This window comes from Nesoenas mayeri (assembly GCF_963082525.1).
Source record: "Nesoenas mayeri genome assembly, chromosome: 2".
NCBI lineage: Eukaryota > Metazoa > Chordata > Aves > Columbiformes > Columbidae > Nesoenas > Nesoenas mayeri.
Window position 1 is genome coordinate 160891697 of NC_137543.1, and position 8136 is coordinate 160899832.

The following is an 8136-nucleotide window of genomic DNA, read 5'->3' on the forward strand; positions in this document are numbered from 1 at the left end:
CAAGAGATGCCTGAGCTGCTGGTGACAAATTAAAATACAAAAGTGCAGGTTTTTTAAAGTCAAAGCCATAGTCCATCACTCACTTAAGACCCCACCGCAATGTGATAATGCCACGACCTTTTGAATTATTGAATATGATCATTGCTACAAAAAGGACTGATTTTCTTCCCCAGCAGTGACCAAGGGACAGATACTATCCAGAGGCAAAAGCTGCTTATTAACCTGGGCCAAAGATACTGTCAAAGCCCTTTTCCTTTCTTTGCACACGTACCCAAGAGTGTTTAAATCAGTGGTTGGTCCCACGGTTAACCAACTGACACCCCTAATTGCAGTATATTGATGGATTTGGGTTCTATACAGCTGACCAGCCAGTAATGGGTTTCAGTTGCAACCATTGATTTATCAAGTATTTCAGTTTTTAAGCTGATCTTAAAAGGCAATGGGACACAAACAAGACTGAACACTGAGTTTGTAGAGACAGTCAAAAGAGCAGCTACAAGCAGTGGTATTCCTGCCTTTAAAACTCTTATGTGATCAAACTCTTTGGTTACAGGTTACTCTTGCTGTTTTTAGGCCTTCCTGGACAAAAACTGTCCTGAGCCAAACAAATTATTTCATTTTCAGGATGTTTTCCTTTTAACTTTTATTGTTATTGTAGCTGATAGAGAATTAAAGTATCACTTTGAATGAAAAGTGAAGTATTTCAAGTGTGAAAATAAATGAACAAAACAAAACAAATGAACAAACAAAAAATTAAAACCAACAACAACAACAAACACTTTGGATTTTTTACCTCCAGTAAAATATTGTCCTGATACATTCTAAAATATTTGTCAGAGGGAAGAGTGAGGAAGGATTAAGGATTCAACACAGCACTATGATCAACAGATATTCCTGTTTATAGCCCCCTCTCCAATGAGCAACATCCTCTGCCCTCAGATCAGCTCAGTCCTGTGCCAATGATGAGAAATGAGTCACCGACCTTTCAAATAACCAGAGGTGATCAAGTCAAGCCCTAATTTCTGCGCTAATCTGACTCACTCAACTCCTGGGTGATAAGAAGACGTGAAGATCTACATGGTTGTTCGTCAAGTACCAACCAGCGTGGTAGTAAGTGAACAAGACTCAGCACAAGCTGGGAAGCAGCAGAGTTTAAAGAATAACCTGAAATCACAGCATCACACCGTGGCAGTAGTTTTGCAATGAAGCATGAGCTGCTGGTGGTGGCATCGAGCTGTGCAAGTGTTCGGTGGACAGAGAGAGGTGGCAGCTACGTTGGTACATCTGTGATGCAAGAATGGAGAAGTGCCAGTGAAAGGCACGAAGGTGAGCAGCATCATCTTAGATCATTGCATCATGTTGGTTGGAAAAGACCCCCAAGATCATCGAGCCCAACCATTAACCCAACGCTGGCACTAAACCATGTTCCTAAGAACCTCATCTCCATGTCTGTCCAACCCCTCCAGGGATGGTGACTCCAGCACTGCCCTGGGCAGCCTGTTCCAATGCCCCACAGCCCTTTGGGGAAGAAATTGTTCCAAATATCCAATGTGAACCTTCACTGGCACAACCTGAGGCCATTTTCTCTAGTCCTATTGCTCGTTCCTTGGGAGAAGAGACCAACTCCCTCCATGCTCCAAGCTCCTTTCAGACAGTTCAGAGATCAGAAGGTCCCCCCTCAGCTCCTGCTCTCCAGGCTGAATCTCCCAGGTCCCTCAGCTGCTCTGCTTAGTTCAAATGATGTCTCCCAACAAAAACCAAGACATCAAGAAGACAGAGGTTCTTTCTTTCCTGTCATAATTAATGCCTAAAAGTGCCTGGAATTCTTCCAGACAGTAGAAGCTCCCAAGAGTTGGGCTGAAGATACAGCTGATAACATCCAGGGGATGTCGATGCTTCCAGTCGTGCATCGTACCCATCCACACCTATACAGTCATGTGAGTCTCTGCAACAATGCAAGTGCTCATGTATTTTTTGGAGCCTGATATGTCTCAAATAGCAGAGAAAAATAATTACCTTAGGACACAGGAACAACATGTTTTTCCCACATGTAACCCACAACAAACTAGAATCCCACTTGGGGAAGACACTGGTGTTGCCAGTTTATTGTAACTCTCCCAGAGACATATTCTAAACATGTAAACTGGAAGTTCATTAAGTCAGATTCCTGATAACTGGGGAAAATTATGTGAGGCCAACCCCTAGAATAAAATTGTCTTTTTTTTTAAATTCAAAATACTTGAGGTAACTTTAAATAACCATCTATGTGTAATTATGCTGCTTCATTACCCAAGGCCCTAAGGTCACCTTTCTAAATAGGAAGCAAGATCGCAAAAGCAAAAGCAATCCCCTCAGATCGTATGGTTAAGTCGTAAATCTGATGTGCTGCGAGTCAGCACCATTCCAACACAAGGTTAATTTGCTCCCTGCTGCTGTATCGCCGGCTGTTCTGCACCAGTAAGGTTGTTCGTTTCACAGCTGCAGCACAGACAAGCGATGTGCGCGTTAAATGATAACAACGTCCTCGAATTACTCTGTGAAGCCTTCCTGCTCTTGCTAAATTACGTTAATGTTCGATTCAGAGTGAGAGAGCCCTCAGGGAGGTCTATTTGATTTAGGGTTGGCGGTGAGGGTTTTTTTAATATTATGCTAATCTAAACCCCAAGTGTTGTGAAGCAGCTAAGCAGCATCCAGAACCCTAAATAGAGTATGTGCTAGGGTCTTGAAAGCACAGAAATGCTGGTTGGACAGGTCATCCAGCCCAATCTTCTGCTTGAGGCAGGGCTGACACCACCAGCAGTTCACATTGTGGCTTTGCCAGACAAGATGTGGCAGCCTCTGGGGATGGAGGAACCCCAACCTCTGTTACCTGTTCCAGAGCTGCACTTCCCTCCTACTGAGATTTTTATCTCATGTCCAACGTGAACCTTCCAAGCTGCGATGACTTGCTCTGTGTGTACTTTCTGCTACCAAGAAGGGTTTAGATCCATGTCAGTGATCGGTGCAGTTCTCCCAAAGGAAGTTGTAGGATGCCACCAGATTGTCCCTTAAGCCCTTCTCAAGACTAAACAAATTCATAGAATCACAGAATAGTTTGGGTCACTTCCTCTTACTAATGCAAAGGTTTCTCCAAGAAAAAGCACCCACTGTCACATCTCCCTCCATCTACTGGGCACTGGGGAGGCCAAACCTCAAATCCTGGGGGCAGTTTTGGGCCCCTCATTACAAGAAAGCCCTTGAGGTGCTGGAGTGAGTTGAGAGAAGGGAACGGAGCTGGTGAGGGGCTGGAGCACAAGTGTGATGGAGCAGCTGAGGGACCTGGGGGGTTCAGCTGGAGAACAGGAGCTGAGGGGAGACAGGGACACAAAGAAACGGCCTCAAGTTGCACCAGGGGAGGTTGAGGTTGGATCTGGGGAACAATTTCTTCCCCAAAGGGCTGTGGGGCATTGGAACAGGCTGCCCAGGGCAGTGCTGGAGTCACCATCCCTGGAGGGCTGGACAGATGGACATGAGGTTCTCAGGACATGGGTTAGTGCCAGGGGTGGGGTAACGGTGGGACTCGATGATCTTGAGGGTCTCTTCCAGTCATCACGATTCTTTCTCTGCTTTTATGATTCTACGTGTCCCGGGGAGCTCAGGCATCGTGGAGATCAGGATGAGGTTGGAGCAGATGTAACCAGGGTGCCGTATGGCCATCCCAAGCATCCCCGTTCCTGCTCTTCTCTGCCTCCTTGTCCTCTGTTCATCCTTTACCTCTCCACTGTGCTGGTGTACCCTTGCGGTGGGGCAGGTCCAGTTGCTTCTTCGCACCCATCCAATTTCTCCTGTCACCGCAGAGGAGGGAACACAGAAACCAGCACTTCTGCCAGCAAAATGGCAGGAGGAAGATGGGGTCATGAACACAAGCTGATCACAGGTAAGGAACAAGGACTAATGGGATCCATCTCTCAAACCCCGTGGGGTCACTGGAAGCAGCCTGGGGACCTCAGCTCCATCTCAGGCCTTTTTGCCCAGCAATGATGGGACCCAGGACAGACAGCAAGGTTTGAGGTCCTACCTGTCCTGTGTCCCCAACAGCGCCAGGTGCCCCGTATTCCCTCTCTCCCCGCAGCACAGGGCAGCATCACCCTTCGGCCCATTTATTAGCATCCAAAAACAAGGTTTTTGCCTCAGATCCCTCAACTGACTTCTTTCCAAGCAGTTATCACAGATGAATTAAGCATCAGAAATATATGCATGGGTGCCTCCAGACTTGTTGCTAATTAAGCCACTCGTTTCTCCTCTCAGAAAGCTCCAGTCCCTTCCAGAAGCCCTCGGGTTGAGAATAAAGCCCCGATGCTCAGACTAGGAGCACCAATATTTAGCACGAAGAATGATGTTTCATTCCTTAAAGACTAACAAGGTAAAAAAAACAGAAGCTGCAGTGACTTTGCTCTTGACAAATTGGTTCCAGCATGGGTAGGTAAGTGGATTTGCATCCCTGAAGCGATCCTGCTGCTGTCTCCAGGGTGTTTTATCTCTGATTCATTAATCCCATAGCAAAATCTGCTGGGAGAACCATTTGTAGAAGCAGGTAAAACAATCAGCAAGTTCCCCGAGGCAGCTGTTTGGTTTCCCTCCCAAGCCTTAGCTTGTGCACTGGTGCCTCCCAGTGCCCGCAACAGAGAGAAGCAGAACCTTGTGAAGTAACATTGAAAATTGCTATTTTTTGTGTTTGTTTTAAATATAAATAGTCCCTGCTGTGTCCCACTCACACATGGCGGGGGATAGGGAATTATAGAATAGTTTGGGTTGAAGGGACCTTCAAAGCTCCCCCAGTGCCACCCCTGCCATGAGCAGGGACATCTTCACCAGCTCAGGTTGCTCAGAGCCCCGTCCAGCCTGGCCTGGGATGTCTCCAGGGATGGTTCATCCACCACCTCTCTGGCCAACCTGGGCCAGGGTTTTACAACCTTCAAATCCTGTGTGAGTGTGGGGAACAGCCGAGGACACATGAGTGCTGGGAAGGGAGGCAGTGAGGCTTCTCCCTGCTCATTTTAGCCTATAAACCACGAGATCACTGCTGCTTCTCCACCTGCTCCCTCCAACCCCAGCACCCTTCTCACTGGCCTCTAGTGAGAAGCTTCAAAGAAGAGGAGAAAAAATAACACTATGACTTCAGTACATATGGTCTGGGTACAAAGCGGCAGTTTCAGCACCGACACGGAACACATCTGGAGAATTTTAGCTTGTGAGTCCAAACTGGCAACTCAGCTTGACTCTGCTGCCAGTTCTGGAGATGCCTCAAGCATTGGAGTTTCGTGCTCTGTATCATCTAAATGTTTATCAAGAGTGTTAAACAAGACCTGTGCGCAGGTGAAAGGCACTGACCTTGGGGGGAGACCCATCTGTGGAAGGACACCCCAGTTCTTGGCTACGTTCAAGGTAGAAACACCTCTGCTTTCAAGGTAGAAGCCTCTGCTTTGGCCCCCGCAGGGAAGCCTGATACTGTATACACATTCAGGTCACACCTCAGATGTGCAGACAATAAAATTTGGGGTGAAGCAGAGCTGCTGTGAGCACACACCGAGATCCATGCCCGGCTCAGCAGCCGTGGTTGTCCTGCCACATCTGAGCACAGCGCTCATCTTTCTGTACTCTTTTTAGAAACAGTGAGAAAGAAGGGAACAGACTTTTTAGCAGGGCCTGTTGTGATAGGACAAGGGGTGATGGTTTTAAACTAAAGGAGATGAGATTCAGGCTGGACATGAGGAAGGGATTGTTGGCCCTGAGGGTGGTGAGAGCCTGGCCCAGGTTGGCCAGAGAGGGGGTGGATGAACCATCCCTGGAGACATCCCAGGCCAGGCTGGACGGGGCTCTGAGCAACCTGAGCTGGTGAAGATGTCCCTGCTCAGGGCAGGGGTTGAGCTTTGGAGGTCCCTTCAACCCAAACTATTCCGTGATTGTGTCACAAAATCAATCCCACCTGGCCAAGACTGTTCTCAATGTGAAAACTCCAATGGGAAGGGAATACTCACACCAGGGGTTTCCTGGACAGCACAACACGCTGAGGCAGGTGGGTTTCCAAGAGATGTTTTTGGGCTGATCATACAAGAAAGTTTGTGCCCTTGGCATTTACTCAAGGCCGGGTAGGAGAAGGTGGCACCTCCCAGGAGAAACCCCCTTGTTTGTTCTGCGTGGTGCGTACTGATTGGCACTCGTGTATATCACAGCCCAACTTTCTGCATAATTGCTTTTTAGTGTTTCCCTACAAGAGCCCACGAAATAAGTGATTTTGTACGTTAACGTCTTTCCTCGCATAATGAAAGAATAAATCTCAGCCCTCCGCAGCCATACGTCATGCTGTACCGACTGGTGCTTTACATTTTCATGGTCATTAATTCAAGCCTTTCTCACCATCCTTAGATCGAACGACATTTATTCCACCAAAGGGAATTTTATACGCTTCTGCGTTTTGCTTATCATCTACTTTTAAGCGGGAACAGAAAGCAAAGACTTTTAAGGGCTCTTTGAGTCGTGTTACCATTTAATTACTATTTAAATGGTTCTTCTGAGCAGCCTGGATGAGCCTCCCTATGGCTAGAAACAAAAAATCACTCAAGGGAAAGACCTGCAACTTCAGGCATTGGGAGACACCTCCCCTTCCAGCTGCATTTTCCTGATAGATTGGCTTAAACTAAGTGTTAAAGACACCCATGAGCTTGAGTTCATGCCCTTATTCACCACCATAATTTGGCAGAACAAAGAGGTATTACCACACCTGGTGGGGGCAGGCCCATGGGAAGGGATATTACCTTTCATCTGTGCGCCCATCCGCAGAGGTTAAAGCTTCTCTCCTTGCGTAGCCCTTCCCAAAGTGCCCGATGAAGCCAGTCCTGTGATATTACACATTTACAGCACGGCAAACAGCGCAGATACTGTTCGCTATCGCTCCAAGGTCCTCGTTTTCGCGAGAACAATGTAGAGGGAAAACGCTGCAGAAAAATTGGTCAAATTTAAGCATATCACTTTGTTACGTCTTTTAGGAAAAACTGAGGGGAAGGGAGTTAATTCCCAGCCCTGCTCCCCCAAAGGGAGCCCTCACACACCCTCATTTCTTGCTGACGTGACATCGCTTTGTTCAAAACATTCTCCAAAAGGTCGCGCCTTTAGTAGAGATCTATCCACAGGCAACCAGGAGGTACCTGTAGAAGCCAACAGGGGTGGAATAAAACCTCTGCCCCCACATCTGCAGCAGAAGATGAGGTTAAGATACGTGAGTCAATGGTTTTCAAAGCAAAAACCACTTGAGAGAGACTGTGCAACTGTCCCCACGTCCAGCCTGGGTGGCTTCACTCCTAGGGTGGCCTTGGGCACAAGAGCCGAGCCAGCGGCATCACGAGGAGGTAACGCGTCTGAAGGCAGAGCTGCTCTATTTCTTGCGGCCACTGTTTCCTTTCCCGCTGCAAAAACAGTTTTTACATGCAACTGGGTCACATCCGCAAGTCGGCACGATGCAGAAGCCGAGTCGCTTTGTTAAAAATGAAAACATGTATTTCTATCACCTGAGGAGTTGTTCCTCTTCTGGCACATGGACCCTCTGATCCTCCCATCTCCTTTTATCAGCATCTTCAAAAGAAGAAGGGAGTTATCATCGCTTTCTCCCCCCACCTTGGGAAGAAAAAAGAAGAACAGGTTGCTGTTGTTCTCTATCAGCATAGAATAATTTTGGTTGGAAAAGCCTCTCGAGATCATCAAGTCCGACCATTAACCCACCCCTGTCCCTGCCCCCTGTCCAGCCCTCCAGGGATGGTGACTCCAGCACTGCCCTGGGCAGCCTGTTCCAATGCCCCACAGCACTTTGGGGAAGAAATTGTTCCCCAGACCCAACCTCAACCTCCCCGGGCGCAACTTGAGGCCGTTTCTTTGTGTCCCTGTCTCCCCTCAGCTCCTGTTCTCCAGCTGAACCCCCCAGGTCCCTCAGCTGCTCCCATCACCCTTGTGCTCCAGCCCCTCACCAGCTCCGTTCCCTTCTCTCCACTCGCTCCAGCACCTCAAGGCCTTTCTTGGCGTGAGGGGCCCAAAACTGCCCCCAGGATTGGCAGTTTGTCCTCCCCAGGTCCCAGCACAGGGACGGTCACTGCCCTGGGCCTGCTG